We start from the raw sequence: 23,358 nt of genomic DNA, 5'->3' as shown, positions 1-23,358 counted from the left end.
TTCTTCCCATGTGTATAACCTTACATTTATCATTGTTAAACTGCATCTGCCACCTTTCGGCCCAAGTTCCCAACTTATCCAGATCCATCTGTAGCAGAATACTATGGTTCTCTTGTATTGACTGCTTTACATAGTTTTGTATCATCTGCAAATATCGATATTTTACTGTGCAAACCTTCTACCAGATCGTTAATGAATATGTTGAAGTGAATAGGTCCCAACACGGACCCCTGCAGTACCCCACTGGTCACAGCGACCCAGTTAGAGAATATACCATTTATAACTACCCTCTGCTTTCTATCACTAAGCCAGTTACTTACCCATTTACACACATTTTCCCCTATACCCAGCATTCTCATTTTGTGTACCAACCTCTTGTGTGGCACGGTATCAAACGCTTTCGAAAAATCAAGATATACCACATCCAGTGACTCATCTTGGTCCAGTCTATAGCTTACCTCTTCATAAAAACAGATTAGATTGGTTTGACAGGAGCGATTCCTCATAAACCCATGCTGATATGGCGTTAAGCAGCTTTTCTCATTAAAATAATCCAGAATAACATCCCTCAGAAACCCTTCACATATTTTATCAACAAAAGAGGTTAGACTTACTGGCCTATAATTTCCAGGTTCACTTTTAGAGCCCTTTTTGAATATTGGTACCACATTTGCTATGCGCCAGTCCTGTGGAACAGACCCCGTCGCTATAGAGTCTCTAAATATAAGAAATGGTCTGTCTATTACATTACTTAGTTCTCTTAGTACTCGTGCGTGTATGCCATCCAGACCCGGAGATTTATCTATTTTAATCTTATTTAGCTGGTTTTGCACCTCTTCTTGGGTTAGATTGGTGGCCCTTAATATAGGGTTTTCTTTGTCTCTTGGCATTTCACCTAGCATTTCATTTTTCCACCGTGAATACCGTGGAGAAGGTGTTTAATATATTAGCTTTTTCCTCATCATCTACAACCATACTTTCCTCACAATTTTTTAATGGGCCTACACTTTCACTTTTGAATGATTATTTCACTATTGATATAGTTGAAGAACAGCTTGGGATAAGTTTTACTCTCCTTAGCAATATGCTTCTCGGTTTCCTTTTTGGCAGCTTTAATTATTTTTTTAGATAAAGAATTTTTCTCCTTATAGTTTTTTAGAGCTTCAGCGGTGCCATCCTGCTTTAGTAGTTTAAATGTTTTCTTTTTACTGTTAATTGCCCCTCTTACTTTTTTGTTTAGCCACATTGGGTTTTTCCTATTTCTTGTCCTTTTATTCCCACAAGGTATAAACCGCTTACAGTGCCTATTAAGGATGTTCTTAAACATTTCCCATTTATTTTCTGTATTCTTATTTCTGAGGACATTGTCCCAGTCAACCAGATTAAGGGCATCTCTAAGCTGGTCAAACTTTGCCTTCCTAAAGTTCAGTGTTTTTGTGACTCTCTGACATGTCCCCCTAGCGAAAGACAAGTGAAACTGTACAATATTGTGGTCGCTATTTCCTAGATGCCCAACAACCTGCAGATTTGTTATTCTGTCAGGTCTGTTAGATAGTATTGGTCTAAAAGTGCTGCTCCTCTGGTTGGATTCTGCACCAATTGTGAAAGATAATTATTCTTGGCTATTAGCAGAAACCTCTTGCCTTTAACGTGGAATGTAATTACTTTCTAAAATGTATGGGGGCACAGAGACTCTCTTCAACAAAACTAGTGCCACTAGGCTTGGCTAAACAAAAAAGTTGCACTCTGTAGTGCTAAAGCATGTAATTATGAAATATATGAAATATGAATACTAATACTGCTTCTGGATACTAGGGAAATAAATGAGACGCTTAGCACATAATGTGGCCAATTCATGCATGCCAAGCAGCCAACGATAAGGCAGTCTCAAATCTGCTGGGTCCTATGTATCTAGTGTGAATACCTCTCTAAGGCCGGGGTCAGACTAGTGAGAAACTCATACGAGTCTCGCATGTCAATACACGGCACTGCCGCCGGATCGGAGCATTCAGTTGCATGTATTTCTATGCAGCTGAATGCTCCGATCCGAGAGCTGGAGGCAGTGCCAGATATTGACATGCGAGACTTGTGCAAGTTTCTCTCAAGTATGACCCCGGCCTAAGACTGAAGTCTGAATTCCTGGCTAGATGTGAATTCCTCTCTTCAAAGTCTGATTTTATGGGTAGGTAGGACCCAGTTGGAATTAAAATCTACCATATGCTGGAGGCCGGAGTGTTCAGTCAGAGAGCTAATACACAAATGACAAAAGCCTGACTGGCACTTCCAAGATAGTGTCAACAGATGCATACTAGGAGCAGCCATCTCCATATACACATATACATAAAAACAAAAAAGTTGCACACTTTTTTTGTGTTTATTGTATACTAGCTGAAGAGCCCGGCATTGCCTGGGCATAGTAACCAACTGTGGTTAGTTATAAAAAATTATAATGATTATATTGCACATAAAAACATTTCACATCATATATTCAACACTACAGATTTGCAACACAAATTAACTAAACTTTTACCCAAGTATTGATAATATTTTATTTTCAACTCATTCAAGTGCCTTTTGATAAACAACATTTTTGGTTTTTCCTTTCGGTGCAAAGATGTACAGATTTTTGGCAGTTCCAACTCTTGAACAGACCACGTAAAGTTGACCATGAGAAAAGCATGGAGATTGCAAATCGATCCCTACTACTTTTAAGGACTGTCCCTGAGCATTGTTAATGGACATTGCAAATAGCAGTTGAACTGGAAACTGGAGGCGTTTAAAATCAAAAAACAAATCAGAGGGAATGAGTGGAATTCTTGGAATAAAAATGTCCTCTCCTTTGGCACATCCTGTTTTTGAGTTGAGTATCTAACCCTATCCTGTGTGATGTCTGCTGAGCTGTGTATCTAATCCTCTCCTGTGTGATACTTTCTGCTGAGCTGTGTATCATGTGTTACTGACTGCTCAGCCGTGTATCTAATCCTCTCCTGTATGATACTGACTGCTGAGCTGTGTATCTAATCCTATCCTGTGTGATACTGACAGCTGAGCCATGTATCTAATCCTATCCTGTGTGATACTGGGCTCCCCCTGCAGTCTGTATCAGAGTGTGGCCTGTTGGCACGGTAATAAATTGTGTTATTTCCAGCTTTACAGAAGGACGATAACACCATAGAAATGATAAGAATAATAGGCCTCAGTTACCACAACTGTCTACAAAAAAATTGCTGCTGATAGCAGCCAATCACAGCTAATTTTTCATCTTTTAAACAGCTCTGGGGCAGCTTGGCGAGTTTTGAGTGGCGACTTTTGTGTTTCAACTTTTATGTGGTGAGGTTGGTGTATGTGAGCTGAGGGTTGTATATGTGTTGAAGCACGTGGTAGTGTGTGGCGCATTTTGTGTGTGTATTCATATCCCCGTGTGTGGTGAGTATCCCATGTCAGGGCCCCACCTTAGCAACTGTACGTATATACTCTTTGGCGCCATCGCTCTCATTCTTTAAGTCCCCCTTGTTCACATCTGGCAGCTGTCAATTTGCCTCCAACACTTTTCCTTTCACTTTTTTCCCATTATGTAGATAGGGGCAAAATTGTTTGGTGAATTGAAACGTGCGGGGTTAAAATTTTGCCTCACAACATAGCCTACGACGCTCTCGGGGTCCAGACGTGTGACTGTGCAAAACTTTGTGGCTGTAGCTGCAAAGGTGCAGATGCCAATCCCGGACATACACACATACATACAAACATACACACACACACACATTGAGCTTTATATATTAGATGGAAATGTGTTATTAATGAGTCACCGAAGGAGGAAAAAACAAAAATACAAGCTAAGTCCAGAGAACCGGAGAGGTTGGTAGCTATCGGATTGCAGACCCCTGATCCTATCCACAACAACTAATAGTAGCCGTGGGGGGTTCCTACGATGCCCTAGACCCCTCGATCACAGCCGGAGAACTAAATAGGCCTAAAGAAAGTAAGGGGAAATCTAAACTGCCCCACAGCAGACCCCAAAGCAATAGGCAGCCCCCAACATATAATGACGGTGAAGCAAGATGAAAACACTAACACAGATAGAAAGATAGGTTGAGCAAACGATGGGGCCCAAGCTAACTAAAAAGGACAGGATAGAAAAGCTGCTATCTGCAATCCGTAAAAACCCTACCAAAAAATGTCCTAACCGTCTGATAGGAAAAACAGGCCCTGAAGTCGCTAGGACTTCAAAATGACTATATCAGCACTCAGGTAAATTCTGAAGACAGAGCAAAGAGACAAACTGATCAGAGACAAAAATGGAACTCAGCACATCCCCGATCGGGGATGGCTGAACTCCAAAAAACAAGGTAAACAAAACAAAACTAATAAGTTCAATAGCAGAGCAAACACTTATCTTTGGGAAGCAGGAATCAGACTGGTCTCCAAGAATCCAGCAGAGAAATCACCAGCGACTCAGAAGGGCGTCGGCTGCCTTATATCCAGTCAGAAATTCCTGTTACCCAGTAATCATCTACCAGATCAGGTGTTTGGTAATCAGCCTCACTACCTTCCTTCACCAGAAGAGGGAGTTCATCAGACATCGACGGTGAAGGGGAAAATGAACTCACAACAGAGATGGCTGCTCCTTGTATGAATTTGTTCACACTAGCTTGGAAGTGCTTGTAAGCCTTTTGTGACTATTATTGGTTAAGCAGTGGAAGGTAAAAAACAAGTCTTTTTCACTTGCATATAACAAAATAATATTTATATTAGATCTAAATCATATACAGTATTTATACAATATGTTCTTATTAATCAAAAAAATGATAGCAGTACAGTGTTTTCTTAGACAATGTACCAGAATCTACTAACAAAACACACTAATTTGAAGACTTTTTAAGACATATTGATACCATTCACTTGTTAAATGTTCTGTAGATCCTCTAGAAAGTGCAAGTTCATCCAGATAATGCTAAACAATGATCCTGTTACAGATGTGTGATGCTCCATTACTTAGACTTCAGAATATCTTCCCAATTAAATGCTTCACCATCAGATGTCTGTGGTTTGCTTTTAGGCACAACTGGAAAACTTGACAGCATTTTCTCTCTGAATTCTTTGAGCTAAATAAAAAACAAGAAAAAAATATGTATTAATTAAAAAATAACAGTGATTAAAACAAATAAATGCTCCATGCAGATTTTACAGTGGATTTCATCTTTCATGGCTGTAGCAGAATCCAGAACCCCACTGAAATATAGCAAATAAAATCTGCAACGGGTATTATTAACCCCTTTCTGACATTTGACATACTATCCCATCCACGGTACCTGGGCATGTATGACCGGGGATGGGATAGTACATCATCGCGATCAGCGGCACTCCCGGGGGAGTGCCACTGATCGCGGCTGGGTGTCAGCTGATTATCACAGCTGACACCTGGCACTATGTGTCAGGGGTGGTCACGGACCACCCCCGACACATTATCCCCTGACACACTGTGATCAACCATGATCGCAGTGTACCGGGGCAGAGGAGAGAAGTGCGCAGGGAGGGGGGCTCCCTGCCTGCTTCACTGCGACCCTCGGAGCGACGCGATGTGCAATAAAAAAAGTCACGTGCCCAAAAATGGAACCAATAAAAATGTCAACTCGTCCTGCAAAAAATAAGACCTCACATGACTCGGTGGGTCAAAATATGGAAAAATTATAGCTCTCAAAATTTGGTGATGCAAAAACTATTTTTACAATAAATAATGTCTTTTAGCGTGTGACAGCTGCCAAACATAAAAACCTGCCATAAATCATAAATCAAATCCCCCTTTATCACCCCCTAAGTTAGGGAAAAATAATAAAATTAAAAAAGTATTTCCATTTTCCCATTAGGGCTAGGGTTAGTTTTGAAATTAGGGTTAGGGTGTGTGCGCACGATGCGGATTCTGCTGCGTATTTTTCCGCATAGATTTGGCTAAATCCACAGGTCAAATGACCTGTGTTTTACTTGCGGATTTAGTGCGAATTAGCCTGCGGTTTTCCAATGCATTTTGACTCCTGCTAATGGAGCAGGTGTCAAACCACTGCGGATTCTGCACAAAGCAGTGACATGCTGCGGATTTGCCATTGAATATAAAGGAACTGTATAATGGAGCAGAAGCCAAATCTGCTGCGGATCCGCAGCAGAATCCGCAACGTGTGCACCCACCCTTAGGGGTGTGTTGGGGTTAGGGTTAGAGTTAGAATTGGGGGGTTTCCGCTGTTTAGGCACATCAGGGGCTCTCCAAATGCAACATGGCGTCTGATCTCAATTCCAACCAATTTTGAGTTCAAAAATTCAAATGGTGCTCCTTCCCTTCCAAGCTCTGCCATGCACCCAAACAGGCAACATGACACCCGCAGACCATTCCATCAAAGACTGCGTTCCAAAACATTACTACTTACCTTCCGTGCCCCGACGTGTGCCCATACAGTAGTTTTCTCCCCCATATGGGGTATCAGCATACTCAGGACAAATTAGACAACAACTTTTGGGGTCCAATTTCTCATGTTACCCTTGGGAAAATAAAAAAATTGGGGACTAAAAGATCATGTTTGTGGAAAAAAATATGATTTTTTTATTTTCACGCCCGGGTGTTATAAACTTTTGTGAAGCACTTGGGGATTCAAAGTGCTCACCACACAAAAAATAAATAAATAAAAGTACACATATTTAGTATCACCGCATCCGTAGCTATCACTGCAACTATCACGTAAGTATCAACGCACCCTATAAAACTGTCCCACTAGTTAACCTTTTTAGTGAACCCCTTAAAAAATAAAAATAAAAAACAAAGTAAAAAACAATGCTTTATCACCATACCACTGAACAAAAAGTGCAATAACACGCAATCAAAAAATGTATATAATTAACCATGGTTCTGCTGAAAACATCATCTTGTCCCGCAAAAAATGAGCCGCCATACAGCAAAAAAATAAAAAAGTAATAGATCGCAGAATAAAGCAATGCAAAAATAATTATTTTTTATATAAAATTGTTTTTATTGCATAAAAGCGCCAAAACAGAAAAAAACGACATACACTACTGTTCAAAAGTTTAGGGTCACTTAGACATTTCATTATTTTTTAAAGAAAAGCAGTTTTATTCCAATGAAGCTGACATTAAATCTTTTAGAAATACACTCTATAAATTGTTAATGTGGTAAATGACTATTCTAGCTACAAACGTCTGGTTTGTAATGCAATATGTTCATAGGTGTATAGAGGCCCATTTCCAACAACCATCACTCCAGTGTTCTTATGGTACTTTGTGTTTGCTAACTGTGTAAGAAGGCTAAAGGATGGTTAGAATACCCTTGAAAACCCTTGTGCAAGTTTGCACAGCTGAAAACAGTTTGGCTGATTAGATAAGCTATAATAATAATAATAATAAATTTTATTTTTATAGCGCCGACATATTCCGCAGCACTTTACATTTCAGAGGGGATTTGTACAGACAATAGACATTACAGCATAACAATAATCACATACAGTAGATTATAACAAATACCAAGAGGAGTGAGGGCCCTGCTCGCAAGCTTACAGTCTATGAGGAAAGAGGTAGACACGAAAGGTGGGTGGTAACAGTTGCCCTGAATTATGGACCAGCCATAATGTTAAGTGTGTAACAGTACAGACACAGAGGGCTAATGGATGCATAAAGCATGTGGGAACATGATGCTGGGAACCTGGTTATGGTAAACTTTTGGCTCTGCCACACAGGGATAGGTTAGGTTAATGTGTTGAGGCGATAGGCCAGTCTGAATAAATGCGTTTTCAGGACACGCTTAAAATTGTGGGGATTGGGGACTAATCGTATTGACCTGGGAAGTGCATTCCAAAGAATTGGCGCGGCACGTGTAAAGTCTTGGAGACGGGAGTGGGAGGTTCTGACTATTGAGGATACCAACCTCAGGTCATCAGCAGAACGGAGGGCGCGGGTAGGGTGGTATACTGAAACAAGGGAGGAGATGTAGGGTGGTGCTGAGCCATGGAGGGCTTTGTGGGTGAGGGTAATAAGTTTATACTGAATTCTGGAGTGGATGGGTAGCCAGTGTAATGACTGGCACAAGGTAGAGGCATCGGTGTAACGATTGGTGAGGAATATGATCCTGGCTGCAGCATTCTATAAACCTGACCATCCTTTGAGCTAGTTGAGAATCTGGAGCATTACATTTGTTGGTTCCATTAAACTCTCAAAATGGCCAGAGAAAAAACTTTCATGTGAAACTCGACAGTCTATTTTTGTTCTTAGAAATGAAGGCTATTCCATACGAGAAATTGCCAAGAAACAGAAGATTTCCTACAACGGTGTGTACTACTCCATTCAGAGGAGAGCACAAACAGGCTCTAATCACAGTAGAAAGAGAAGTGGGAGGTCCCGTTGCACAACTGAGCAACAAGACAAGTATATTGGAGCCTGTAGTTTGAGAAATCGACGCCTAACAGGTCTTCAACTGGCAGCTTCATTAAATAGTACACACAAAACGCCAGTGTCAACGTCTACAGTGAAGAGGCGACTCTGGGATGCTGACCTTCAGGACAGAGTAGCAAAGAAAAAGACATCTGAGACTGGCTAATAAAAGGAAAAGATTAATATGGGCAAAAGAACACAGACATTGGACAGAGGAAAATTGGAAAAAAGTGTTATGGTCAGACGAATCCAAATTTGAGGTGTTTGGATCACACAGAAGAACATTTGTGAGATGCAGAACAACTGAAAAGATGCTGAAAGAGTGCCTGACGCATCTGTCAACCATGGTGGAGGTAATGTGATGGTCTGGGGTTGCTTTTGGTCCTGGTAAAGTGGGAGATTAGAACAAGGCAAAAGGGATATTGCACAAGGAAGGCTATCACTCCATTTTGCAACGCCATGCCATACACTGTGGACAGCACTTAATTGGAGCCAATTTCATCCTACAACAGGACAATGACCGAAAGCACACCTCCAAATTATGCAAGAACTATTTAGGGAAGAAGCAGGCAGCTGGTATTCTATCTGTAATGGAGTGGCTAGCACAGGCACCAGATCTCAACACCATTGAGCTGTTGTGGGAGCAGCTTGACCGTATGGTATGCAAAAAGTGCCCATCAAGCCAAACCAACTTGTGGGAGGGGCTTCTGAAAGCATTGGGTGAAATTTCTCCAGATTACATCAGCAAATTAACTGCTAGAATGCCAAAGGTCTGCAATGCTGTAATTGCTGCAAAGGGAGCATTCTTTGACGAAAGCAAAGTTTGAAGGAGAAAATTAATATTTTAAAAAAATCTTTTTTTCGAACCTTGTCAATGTTTGGACTAGATTTTAAATTCATTTGGCATCTCATTTGATTAATAAAAGTATGAGTTTTCATGGAAAACACAAAATTGTCTGGGGGACCCCAAACTTTTAAACGGTAGTGTAAATGAGGTATCGCGGTAATTGTACTGACCTGAAGAATATAACTGCTTTATCAATTTTACCACATGCAGAACGGTGTAAACGCACACCCCAAAACAAATTAATGAAATGCTGGTTTTTGTTAGGGTTAGTGTGTGCACACGATGCGGATTTTGGTGCGGATTTTTCCGCGCAGATTTGGCTAAATCCGCAGGTCAAATGACCTGCGTTTTACCTGCGGATTTATTGAGGATTAGCCTGCAGTTTTCCCCTGCCTTTTGACTCCTGATAATGGAGCAGGTGACAAACCGCTGCATATTCCGCACAAAGAAGTGACATGCTGCGGATTTAAAACCGCAGAAAATCCGTATGGAAAAATACGCAGCATGTGCACTGCGTTTTTCATTTGCCATTGAATATAAAGGTACTGTACAATGCAGCAGAAACCAAATCTGCTGTGGATCCGCAGCAGAATCAGCAACGTGTGCACACACCCTTAGGGGTGTGTTGAGGTTAGGGTTAGAGTTAGAATTGGGGGGTTTCCACTGTTTAGGCACATCAGGGGCTCTTCAAACGCATCATGGCTTTTGATCTCAATTCCAAACAATTTTGCGTTCAAAAATTCAAACAGTACTCCTTCCCTTTCAAGCTCTGCCATGCGCCAAAACAGTGGTTTACCCCCACATATCGGGTATCAGTCTACTCAGGACAAATTGCAGAATAAGTTTTGGGGGTCCAATTTCACTTGTTACCTTTGGGAAAATAAAAAATTGGGGCAAAAATATCATTTTTGTGAAAAAAATATGATTTTTTTATTTTTATGGATCTACGTTATAAACTTCTGTGAAGCACTTGTGGTTTCAAAGTGCTCACCACACATCTAGATAAGTTCCTTGGGGGGTCTAGTTTCTAAAATGGGGTAACTTGTGGGAGGTTTCCATAGTTTAGGCACATCAGCGGCTCTCCAAATGCAACATGACACCCGCAGACCATTCCATCAAAGTCTGCATTCCAAAACATCACTACTTCCCTTCCGAACCCCGACATGTGCCCCCATATGGGGTATCAACATACTCAGGACAAATTGGACAACAACTTTTGGGGTCCAATTTCTCGTTACCCTTGGGAAAATAAAAAAATTGGGACCTAAAAGATCAAGTTTGTGGAAAAAATATGATTATATTTTCACGCCCGGGCGTTATAAACTTATGTGAAGCCCATCGGGGTTCAAAGTTCTCACCACACATCTAGATAAGTTGCTTGGTGGGTCTAGTTTCCAAAATGGGGTCACTTGTGGGGGGTTTCCACTGTTTAGGCACATCAGTGGCTCTCCAAATGCGACATAGTGTCCGATCTCAATTCCAGCCAAAAAAGTCAAATGGCGCTGCCCTTCCGGCTCTGCCATGCTCCCAAATAGTGGTTTACCCCCACATATGGGGTATCAGTGTACTCAGTACAAATTGCACAATGACTTTTGGGGTCCTGTTACCTTTGGGAAAATAAAAATTGGGGGTGAAAAGATCATTTATTTGGAAAAAATATGATTCTTCAATTGTATGGCTGTACGTTATAAACTTCTGTGAAGCCCTTGGGGGTTCAAAGTTCTCACCACATATCTAGATACATTCCCTAAGGGGTCTAGTTTCCAAAATGGGGTGAATTGTGGGGAGTTTACACTGTTCAGGCACATCAGGGGCTCTCCAAACATGACATGGCGTCTGATCTCAATTCCAACCAATTTTGCATTGAAAAAATCAAACCGTGCTACTTCACTTCCGAGCTCTGCCATGCGCCAAAGCAGTGGTTCTCCCCCACATTATAAGGTATCAGCGTACTCAGGACAAATTTCCCAATAACTTTTGCAGTCCAATTTTTTCCTGTTACCCTTGGTAAAATAAAATAAATTGGACCTGAAGTAATTGTTTTCTGAAAAAATTCCTGTGAAGCACCTGAAGGGTTAATAAACTTCTTGAATCTGGTTTTGAGCACTTAGAGGGGTGCAGTTTTTAGAATGGTATCACTTTTGGGTATTTTCTATCATATAGACCCCTCAAAGTGACTTCAAATGTGATGTGGTCCCTAAAAAAAAAAAATGGTGTTCTAAAAATGAGAAATCGCTGGTTAACTTTTAACCATTATAACTTCTTAAAAAAAAGTTTTGTTCCAAAATTGTGCTGATGTAAAGTAAACATGTGGGAAATGTTACTTAAGTTTTTTGTGTGCCATATATCTGTGATTTAATTGCATAAAAATTCAAAGTTGGAAAATTTTCAAAATTTTCGCCAAATTTCCATTTTTTTCACAAATAAACACAAGTTATATGAATTAAATTTAACCACTAACATAAAGTACAATATGTCACGAAAAAAACAATATGCAAAAAAACCCCTGTTTGGGAGAGAAGAACAGACAAATTGCGTCGCCCTAAGTGTGTAAACACAATATTGTAGTCTTTAAAGGGTGCACAATTTTATGCACTCACCTGATAGAAGACAAATATGGCTTTAGATTGTGTATCCTCAAAGATCCTTCCTTCAGGGATACTTTTTAATAGATAGGGCTTGCAGCTTGCCTCAGGTGGATCCAAGTAAAAGAGCCAGGGTCAGGCTCACACAGGATGAGTAAATCAAGACAGGCACATCCAGCCCATGAATGTCAGCGCTTCCCAGGACTCACATCCAAAGTTGATATTTCATATTTTTTTATTTGATAGGTTAAAAAAGAGGAGATACAACGCATTTTGGATACAGTGTATATCCTTCATCAGGTATCATAAAAACACAGTATAAATCCTCACCATCCTCATCAGAAACCATGGAAGCGTTCCAGAGTTATGACCTCATAAAGGGACAGTGGTCAGAATTGTAAAAATTGGCCTGGTCATTAACGTACAAACCACCGTTGGGGATAAAGGGGTTAAATAACTAGATGGAGGCCCGATTCTATCGCATCGGGAGGGCGGTAATGTCACGATGGGGGCAGGCTTTGCAAGGTTAAGAATCTCTCCATCCCCATGTGCTCACTCATCTATCCACTCTCTCTTTCCCCATGTGCTAACTTCTCCCGTCTGCTCTCTTCTTTGACCTGTCTACCCCATGTGCTATGTCCCCCTTGTATGCTGTCTCTCTCCTTCCTGATGTGTTCTCCCCTCATGTGCTGTCCCGTTTGAGCTGTCTCCCCCTGTGCTCTGTCTCTCTCACCCCTGTGTCTGACTGTGTACAGAACATACTACAGCTCCTGGGCAGGGGAGGTAGCAAAAGACAATACTGACATTACAGCAGGAGATCCCATAGGATACATTTCGTGAGGTAAAATACTGTTTAAAAACAGTTAGGGAAAAATTTTACCTCACAAAATGTCAGTAATGTCAGTATTGTCTTTTGCTTCCTCCCCTGCCCACGAGATGTGGTATGCTCCGTACTCTGTCAGACAATTTTTAAAATGAACTTTCGTTTGTGGGAAAACCCCTTTTTAATGTGACCAGCTTCCTCTGCCTGTAGACACGCTGCGCATCTGCCACGGGGATCAGCCAAATGATTCACTGAGCCTGCGCGGAATTCGCGCATGGGCAGTGCGACGATGTTCCGCTGTTGGTACCGTGCAAGAGACTGCATGAGTGTGTGAGTAAGTGTGTGTGAGTGTGTTTGTGTGTGTGTGGTGCGTACGACATATAGAGTGTATGTTGTGTGATGGTGTTCTGCTGGTGGTACCGCGCAATAGGTTGGTGTGTCCCAATATGACGGTAGGTGAACTTTCCCCGCTTAGAATTCTGGGATACGGTGACATCTGGACAGAACAGGAAATAAAAACATTACAAGGCAATTATATAAATAGATTCTGTTAATGATTGCTGCCAGGTGAATTTCTCTCTGAAACATTTCAGCGTTTCAAAGAAAACATAATTCAAATAGTTGGCCAGGGACTATAGAGAGAGACTAGTCAATTACTGCCCTGTCTAGCTTCTCTCAGCACCGCTCTCTTTGATTAACAGATCTATCTCATGTGCGTTCATAACACGGAAAAACACTTTCATTGGTATTCAGGGCTATACTTATAGTTCCAAATGGCTTTTCATACTATGTTTACTCTGAAATGCTGGAGCATGCAGCCAGGCTCTGAATCAAGATGCCTTTGTGGTTTATGCAGCAAGAACTGCCTGACAGGTTCCCTTTAAAGAATTCACCACCATTCAACATGAGCCACGGTGTTAAATTTGGAGCATTTTAGTTTATACTGTCTAGTTGAACTTTTCACTGCCTATTAGTGGGTTACTTTTTTGCTACTTTTCAAATAAAAAAATGAAATAGAGTACACCTGTAGTAAGCGTGCAATATGTTACACAAACTTAGACAACTTTTCTATACGCTTTCTAAAAGTGTATAGTTAGGTAGGAAAAGTGTCTAAACTCCTAAATAAATGTAACACATGACATGTACTTTAATTTTAGACAGAATTCTAGCACAGAGAATTCATACTTATTTTTCCCCACTGCGAATTAATTCAATTTTCTAATCTCCTTTTACATGTACAAATACTATGGTTCCTTTTCATCATTTATGTTTTTAAGTCACTTTCTTTTTGTCTTGTAGTTTTACTTGCCATTACATCATTTCTAGAAATTCTTCAAAATGGCAAGGAGCTTCATGAAGAAAGTGTTATTTTTTGTCTTTGATCCATTTTGCAAATTTTTAGTACAAAAAATGGTGCATTCTGTAAAAGTTTTGTGGCTGACACAAATTTTAGTTTTCATATGGGTCGAAATACATGGAGGGAAAAATAAAAAAATTCTCTTTGGGATCTGTTACAAACCCCCAAATATAACAGAAATCATGGATAGTCTACTACAGGGTGGGCCATTTATATGGATACACCTAAATAGAATGGGAAATGTTGGTGATATCAACTTTGTTTGTGGCACATTAGTATATGGGAGGGGGGAACTTTTCAAGATGGGTGGTGACCATGGCAGCCATTTTGAAGTTGGCCATTTTGGATACTTTATTTTTTCCAATGGGAAGAGGGTCATGTGACACATGAAGCTTATTGAGAATTTCACAAAAACAATGGTATGCTTGGTTTTAACTTAACTTTATTCTTTCATGAGTTATTTACAAGTTTATGACCACTTATGAAATGTGTTCAAAGTGCTGCCCATTGTGTTGGATTGTCAATGCAACCCTCTTCTCCCACTCTTGACACAATGATAGCAACACCACAGAAGAAATGCTAGTCTAAGGGGGTCAGTTTCTTTGTAAGAATGCTTGGACCTGACACCCATAATGTGGTGGTGCACCATCTTGCTGGAAAAACTCAGGGAACATGCCATCTTCAGTGCATAAAGAGGGCAACACATCATCATGTAGTAATTTCAGATATCCAGTGGCATTGAGGTTTCCATTGATGAAGAATGGCCTCACTATCTTTGTATCCCATATACCACACCATACCTTCAATTATCGGTGTCAGGTCAGAGTATTCCTACATGAACAGTTTCCTGGAAAGTGGATTGGTCGTCATGGGCCAGTTGAATGATCACCAAGGTCTCCCGATCTGACCCCCTTAGACTTTTATCTTTGGTGTCACCTGAAGGCAAATGTCTATGCTGTGAAGATACAAGATGTGCAACATCTGAAACAGCGGATATTGGAAGCCTGTGCTAACATTTCTTCTGTGGTGTTGCTATCACTGTGTCAAGAGTGGGAGAAGAGGGTTGCATTGACATTCTAACACAATGGGCAGAACGTTGAACACATTTTATAAGTGGTCATAAACTTGTAAATAACTCGTGAAAGAATAAAGGTATGTTAAAACCAAGCACACCATTGTTTTTCTTGTGAAATTCTCAATACGCTTGATGTGTCATATGACCCTCTTTCCACTGGAAAAAAAAAGTTGGATCCAAAATGGCCGACTTCAAAATGGCGACCATGGTCACCACCCATCTTGAAAAGTTTCCCCCTCCCATATACTAATGTGCCACAAACAGGAAATTGATATCACCAACCATTCCCATATTATTTAGCTGTATACATATAAATGGCCCACCTGTACTAAGGCAGATAGATGAAGCTGCAACCCATAGTGAGGTTCAAAGAATCATAGAATCGTAGAGTTGGAAGGGACTTCCTGGGCCATCTGGGCCAACCCACTGCTCAAAGCAGTATTCGCTAAATCATCCCAGACAGATGTCTGTCCAGCCTCTGTTTGAAGACTTCTATTGAAGGAGAACTCACCACCTCTTGTGGCAGCCTGTTCCAATCATTGATCACGCTAACTGTCAAAAAGTTTTTTCTAATATCTAATCTGTCTCCTCCCATTCAGTTTCATCCCATTGCTTATAGTCTTTCCTTGTGCAATTGAGAATAAAGATGATTCTTCTACAATGTGACAGCCCTTGAGATATTTGTAGACAGCCATTAAGTCTCCTCTCAGTCTTCTCTTCTGTAAGCTAAACATTCCTAAATTCTGCAATCTTTCCTCATAAGACAGGGTTTGCAGACCAGTCACCATTCTGGTCGCTCTTTTCTGAACTTGCTCCAGTTTGTTGATGTCTTTTTTAAAATGCGGAGCCCAAAACTGGACACAGTATTCCAGAAGAGTTCTGACCAAAGAGGAGTATGGGGCAATATTGACTTCATGTGATCTAGACTGTATGCTTCTGTTAATACATCCTAGAATTGCATTTGCCCTTTTTACTCCTGCATCACACTGTTGACACATATTCAGTCTGTGATCTATTAGTATACCCAAGTCTTTTTCACATGTGCTGTTGCTTAGCCCTATTCCTCCCATTCTGTATATGCTTTTTTCATTTTTATTGCCCAGATGTAGTACTTTGCATTTTTCCCTGTTAAAAACCTTTCTGTTAGTTGTTGCCCAATGCTCCAGTTTATTTATATCTTTTTGAATCCTCTCTCTCTTCTCTAGTATTAGCTATCCCTCCTAGCTTTGTGTCATCTGCAAATTTAATTAGTTTACCCTCAATTCCTTCATCTAAATCGTTGATAAAGATGTTGAAGAATACAGGGCCCAGGACAGAGCCCTGTGGTACCCCACTTGAGACATTCTTCCAACTGGATGTGCAGCCATTTACGACCACTCTCTGGGTCCGATCACTAAGCCAGTTATGAATCCACCTAACAGTTTCCTTGTCCATTCCATACTTAGCCATTTTTTCTTGTTATGGGGGACTTTACCCGGATATTAACTGGGAAACAGAGACCTGCGAAATCTATAAAGGCAACAGGTTTCTGCTAATAAACAAGAAAATGTATCTTTCAAAATAGGTGCAGAATCCAACCAGAGGAGCAGTGTTCTGGCACCCTCAACTTTGTGCTTTAGAAAAGCGAGTTGACAGACAGCTAAACTCTTTCCTATCAATGCACTGAGGTAGACGCAGGGGGTCCATTACAACTTTTATTGATAGGATCAGTGTAAATCTATAAGAAAAATGAAAGTACTCAGTACAAGGCATACAACATATCTAAAGTACATACTATTATGCATGGTACAGGACATTCACAGTGTAAGTGCACAACATGGCAGTATTGTAAACATCTCCAATGACAAATGACTACTTTGATATAAAACATATAGAACAGAGTAGCTACATAATGCAATATGGTGAGCTCTAACAAAGGGGAAATAACTCGCCGACTGTGATATGTGGAGGTAAACAACCAGTTGGGCTGAAAATCTGCGAGAGATAATCAACATGTCAGTATCCATGAGGCTAAAATGGCTGCTGGAGAAGAAGGGGGCAAGGCTAAAGCAGAGGCTGATGGGGAACTACGGAAGCCTTGATGAGCCTTAAATATTAAATTGCATAGTAAGCAATGAAATAGAAAGTAAACTGTAATTAGAACATTGTCAATAGATGGTGCTGTTGGATAAGTTATCACAATACACCACAGTTCTAGACAAGCATAGCAAAACTGATTATATGCATTTGCATAAAGGCATGACACTCCCCGTCTGGTATCGATGGGATGCCATATAAACTTTAACGAGAGAGCAATAGAATAAGTTCAGAGACAGGTCTAAGAAACAGTTTTCCATTTTGCTTGGGGATCTTGATCTCCACCTTCCGGATCTGTCCATCTTGACTTTGGAAGACTTTGGTTATCAATCCTAGAGGCCACTCATTCCTCTTAGACTGAGTGTTCTTTACAAGGACAGCATTTCCAGGTTCCATGTTGGGCTTACTAGCTTGCCATTTGTCTCTTGTCTGTAATGTAGAAAGGTATTGATTTTTCCACCTGGTCCAGAAAAGGTCTGCTAGCATTTGTACTTTCTTTCACTGGGATTTGAACAAGTCTTTAGTAGAAAACTCTCTGGGAGTCTGCCTGCTTACATTAAATTACTGGGTGAGAAGAGTGGAGGGAGTAAGCAGAGATGGGTCTTTAGGATCATTGGATATGGCAACCAGTGGTCTAGCATTTATAATGGCTACTACCTCAGCTATGAAGGCAGTGAGAGTCTCATGGGAGAGCTTCAAAGGACCTCGTTGTAGAAAGATAGAAATGAGGATTCTGAGAGCAATGTTGATCGTGCGCTCCCACACACTTCCCATATGAGTGGGGACTATCTTTAGGGACATCGCCGTGATTTTGGAGGGACTCCAGGGTCTGGGTACAAGCCTCATGCTGGACACAATGGATGATAGCATGTTTTGCTTGCATGAACTCGTCTGCTATGTAAGCTTTATGACAATGATGCCAGATTTTGCAAAGAACTGACCTTGTTTGTGTAATTTCAAAGGATTTAGCAACATGAATCAGGCAAGTTAATGCTCTGTAAACTGACCTCCAGATGGAGAATCAGAGGAAGCGGCTGGTATCAAGATACCTTTTGGTGACCGTTGTGTTAAGTGTAGAAATTTGAGGCCGGATCTCTACATCTGATTCAGGCTCAAACAGTTCATGTGCATGTGTCTCGCAAGCAGTGGGGACTGGTTGATACAGAAATGCAGGCCCGATGAGACAGGTAGTGTCTCTAAGGCATGATGCCGATACCGCTCTGATTGCATGGTCTGCAGTATTCTGGTCAGTCGGTACAAATCTCCACTGAGAAGACTGTGAAGACTTCCTAATTCTGAGTACTCGATTGTTTACGTAGACGTAGAATTTCCTAGTCTCGTTAAGAATGTAGCCTAGCACTACTTTGCTATCAGTGAAGAATTCTGTGCCTTCAAGCTGTAGGTCGGGTTTTGATAAGTTCGCCAGTTCTCTGGTAAGAACAGCAGAGCACCGACTGTGCTATGTGGAGGTAAACAACCAGATGAGCTGAAAATCAGGGAGAGATAATCAGCATGTCAGTATCCATGAGGCTAAAATGGCTGCTGGAGAAGAAGGGGGCAAGGCTAAAGCAGAGGCAGATGGGGAACTACGGAAGCCTTGATGAGCCTTAAATATTAAATTGCATAGTAAGCAATGAAACAGAAAGTAAACAGTAATTAGAACATTGTCAATAGATGGCGGTGTTGGATAAGTTATCACAATACACCACAGTTCTTGACAAGCATAGCAAATCTGATTATATGCATTTGTATAAAGGCATGACAAGCAGCACTTTTAGACCTAATCCTATCTAATATACCTGACAGAATAACAGATCTGCAGGTCATCGGGCATCTAGGAAATAGTGACAATATTGTACAGTTTCGCTTGTCTTTCACTAGGGGCACTTGTCAGGGAGTCACAAAAACTGAACTTTAGTAAAGCAAAGTTTGACCAGCTTAGAGATGCCCTTAATCTGGTTGACTGGGTCAATGTCCTCAGAAATAAGAATACAGATAATAAATGGGAAATGTAAAAGAAAATCCTAAAGAGGCACTGTGTTACGGTTAGGATTCTTAGGGAGAAACCCAGAAGTGGACCCTCTGGGTCGTCGCTCCAAAGCCCCTGAGGGCGAGCGGACCAGGTGAAGACCATCCCTTATACAGGGAGTGTTAGGGGCAGGCCCAAGGGAGATTGAAACCACAATGGCTGGGGCCAAAGGGGTGCCTTAGTGCAGCACAGAGAGGATAGAAAGGAAGACCGGGGTGCAGGAGGAGTACAGGTGTTAAGACTTTGGGGGTACCGGGAACCGAGGAGCATGGAAGGCAACGGGAGCGGGGGAATCTGGGGCAGACAGCGGCTGGTTGCTGCAAGAGAGAAGGTAACAATAATGAGAGAAGTACACAGAGACCAACGAGAACACAGTAATGGAAAAACTACAGTAACCACCACAGACAGGGGTGGCGGCGAAGCAGGGTAACAGGTACGACAGAGGCACAGGACTAGCAGGCAAGATAAAGGCACAGGACTAGCAGGTACGGCAGGGACATAGGACAAGCAGGTACGGCAGTGGCACAAGACTGGTAGGTAAGGCAGAGGCATGGAGAGGATGGGCAAAGCGGAGACACAGAGGACCTGAGGATCCAGTAGCACACTTAGCGCAACCGCATATGATAATCAGGTGCCTTACCTCCACCGAGACCAGGCAGAAATACCCGGTAGGCGCCGGCATGTTGGAGGCAGAGCCACCGGGTCAGAGCTCCCAGGAACCCTTGCGGTGGCACAGATGTTACTGGGCATGCACGAAGTGGAGACGTGTTGGGAGCCTAGGCTGACAGCAGGGGGAAGGCGCTGAGGAGAGGGGCCATTCTGGTGAGTACCAGCAGCGGTCATGACACACTGTAAGCAGTTTATAACTTGTGGGAATAAAATGACAAGAAATAGGAAAAACCCAATGTGGCTAAACAAAGACGTAAGAGGGGAAATTAACAGCAAAAAGAAAGCATTTAAACTACTAAAGCAGGAAGGCACCGTTGAAGCTCTAAAAAACTATAGGTAGAAAAGTACTTTATCTAAAAAACTTTTTAAAGCTACCAAAAAGCAAACAGGGAAGCACATTGCTAAGGAGAGTAAAACTAATCCCAAACTGTTCTTCAAATACATCAATAGGAAAAGAATCATAAGTTAAAATGTGGGCCCCTTAAAAAATTGTTAGGAAAGAATGGTAGATGACGAGGAAAAACCTAAAATATTAAACACCTTCTTCTCACGGTATTCACGTTGGAAAATGAAATGCTAGGTGAAATGCCGAGAGAGAAAGAAAACCCTGTATTAAGGTTCACCAATCTAAACCAAGAAGAGGTGCAAAACCGGCTAAATAAGATTAAAATAGGTAAATCTCCAGGTTCGGATGGCACACACCCACAAGTACTAACAGAACTAAGTAATTTAATAGGCAAGCCACTATTTCTTATATTTAGGGACTCTATAGCGACGGAGTCTGTTCCACAGGACTGTTGTTAGGTATCGGGTTACTGTCGCTGCACAGCAAGAATCCTGAGCCTGGTCTTCGGCGGTCTCCCATTCCTCTCCAGCCGCAGAGGAGGCTGCTCAGCAGACTTGTCGATCCTGGCACTCTGCTCAGACTAGCATTGTGGGTTTGGTTGCTGCTGCTGCCACCTCTGGTCCAACTATAGCAATGCATGCTGGTCAGTAGCGAACAACTCCAGAGACCAAGTCCTCCTTTTGGTCCACTGAGCATGCTGTGGGACGATCTCTCATTGGAGATCGGAGGTCACATGCTCAGGTCCTGCTCCTGCTCTGACTGGATCATCAGGAAGGTCCCGGAAGGTCATGGCTATAAAAGCCTCCCATGGCCGCCCTGCCATTCGCTATGATAGACATTAGTTCTTATGATTATAGTGGTGTGTGTGATGATGGATGTATAAGACAGGTGAATGACTCATTATGAAACCCCTTCTCTTTGCTAGGCGTTTTAGTAGGGTTTAGAGGTTAGAGTCAGCACTTAGTACTGGTACTGCCTAACGCCGCAGTACATTCAGCTCACTCATCCGTTAGCGCCGGTGGGCGCCAGTCAGCACAAGTGTCACAGTACCTAATATGTTGCACCGTCCATCTGTATGGCGCCATGCACAGATAGTGTGCTTTCCAGCACTAAGCTCAGGCTGGTTAGTGGCGACCGCAAGTGCAGATGCAGTACACGCTCAGAGCAGTACGCTAATGCTTGCTGCACCCTGTGATGTTTAGCAGGGCACAGCGTTCCAGGGGGAACTTTCCCTGGCTCCGCAGTAGCGGTTCCAGGGGCTAGTGGGTCTAGAGGGACACACTTCTCGTGTCTCAGAATCAATGTCCTGTGATGTCACGCTAGCGCTCCTCTAGCCGTAGCCTGTTAGGTTTAACAGGTTTCGGTATTGGTTTCTGCGAACTCTGTGCAGTAACAGAGCCCATTTCCTATCACACCGGCTCAGTGGTTACCCGCCGGTCTCAAGCGAGCATTTTACTACTCACCATCTGTTGTTATTTAGCAGCAGTATACCATCTCTACACGGTGGACCCCGGGTTGTGATCGCACCGTTTCATAATTTATATTTGGTGCGATCCACAAACCCTAACAACTGTCACATAGCAAATTTAGTACCAATATTCAAAAAGGGCTCTAAAAGTGAACCTGGAAATTATAGGCCAGTAAGTCTAATCTCTATTGTTGATAAAATATTTGAAGAGTTTCTGAGGGATGTTATTTTGGATTACCTCAATGAGAATAACTGTTTAACTCCATATCAGCATGGGTTTATTAGGAATCGCTCCTGTCAAACCAATCTACTCAGTTTTTATGAAATGGTAAGCTATACACTGGACCAAGGTGTGTTATTGGACGTGGTATATCTTGATTTTTCCAAAATGTTTGATACTGTGCCACACAAGAGGTTGGTATCCAAAATGAGAATGTTGGGTCTAGGGGAAAATGCGTGTAAATGGGTAAGTAACTGGCTTAGTGATAGAGAGAAGAGGGTGGTTATGAATGGTATATTCTCTAACTGGGTCACTGTGACCAGTGGGGTACTGCAGGGGTCGTGTTGGAACCTATTCTCTTCAACATATTTATTATTGTTAGGTTCTTTAGAAGGACATAGATCTGGGGATTTATTCTGACAGAATTTTATAGGCTGAACTGGATGGACTAATGTCTTTTCTCGGCCTTACTAACTATGTTACTATGTAACAATCTGGTAGGTTTACACAGTAAAATATTGATATTTGCAGATGATACAAAACTATGTAAAGCAGTAAATACAAGAGAACATAGTATTCTGCTACAGATGGATCTGGATAAGTTGGAAACTTGGGCTGAAAGGTGGCAGATGTGGTTTAACAAAGATAAATGTAAGGTTATACACATGGGAAGAAGGAATCAGTATCACCATTACACACTAAATGGGAAACCACTAGATAAATCTGACATGGAGAAGGACTTGGGGATCCTAGTTAATGATAAACTTACCTGGAGCAGTCAGTGCCAGGCAGCAGCTTCCAAGGCCAACAAGATCATGAGGTGCATTAAAAGAGGTCTGAATACACATGATGAGAGCATTATACTGCCTCTGTACAAATCCCTGGTTAGACCGCACATGGAGTACTATGTACAGTTTTGGGCACCGGTGCTCAGGAAGAATATAATGGAACTAGAGCGAGTATAAAGAAGGGCAACAAAATTAATAAAAAGGATGGGGGAACTACAATACCCAGAGTGATTAGCAAAATTAGGATTATTTAGTCTAGAAAAAAGACGATTGAGGGGTGATCTAATAACCATGTATAAGTATATAAGGTTTTTCCACCAACAGGGGGAAGCGACATCGTGAAACGAGCGTGGGGGTATCTGACTGAGGTTCAGACGGGACTGCACACATGCCGCTATGGGTAATTACTTTGTACTTACCTTCTTATAGACCTTTCTTTATTGCACTGTATCATAAAGGAGCTAATTTGTGTCTATGTGAAGCTATTCACTTAGCGGTATAGCAATAGTGGGTTTTGGGGAAGTTAGTACCGTCTAAATCCCTATCCCTGGAGAATATGTGAATTAAAAAATATATTCTAATTTCTTTATATAGAAAAAACTTTTTTCCTTTTTGAATAGTACATGTTATTCACATTGTGGGTACCGTTTT

General features: G+C 41.6%; 1 long non-coding RNA gene across 1 annotated transcript in view; it reads right to left on the bottom strand.

The window, feature by feature from the left end:
* Window positions 1-4,727: 4,727 nt before the first annotated feature.
* LOC141072879 (uncharacterized) overlaps window positions 4,728-23,358 on the bottom strand; it is a 162,536-nt gene continuing 143,905 nt past the window's right edge. Inside the window, exon 2 of the long non-coding RNA XR_012226892.1 lies at window positions 4,728-5,102. This is a non-coding gene — a long non-coding RNA (uncharacterized lncRNA). The remainder of the gene's footprint in view (window positions 5,103-23,358) is intronic.

Source organism: Dendrobates tinctorius, unplaced genomic scaffold (genome assembly GCF_039654945.1).
Source record: "Dendrobates tinctorius isolate UK_male_01 unplaced genomic scaffold, ASM3965494v1 ptg000293l, whole genome shotgun sequence".
NCBI classification, from domain to species: Eukaryota; Metazoa; Chordata; class Amphibia; order Anura; family Dendrobatidae; genus Dendrobates; species Dendrobates tinctorius.
The sequence above is the reverse complement of the archived record's forward strand: the minus strand, read 5'-3'. Positions and strand labels throughout refer to the sequence as shown.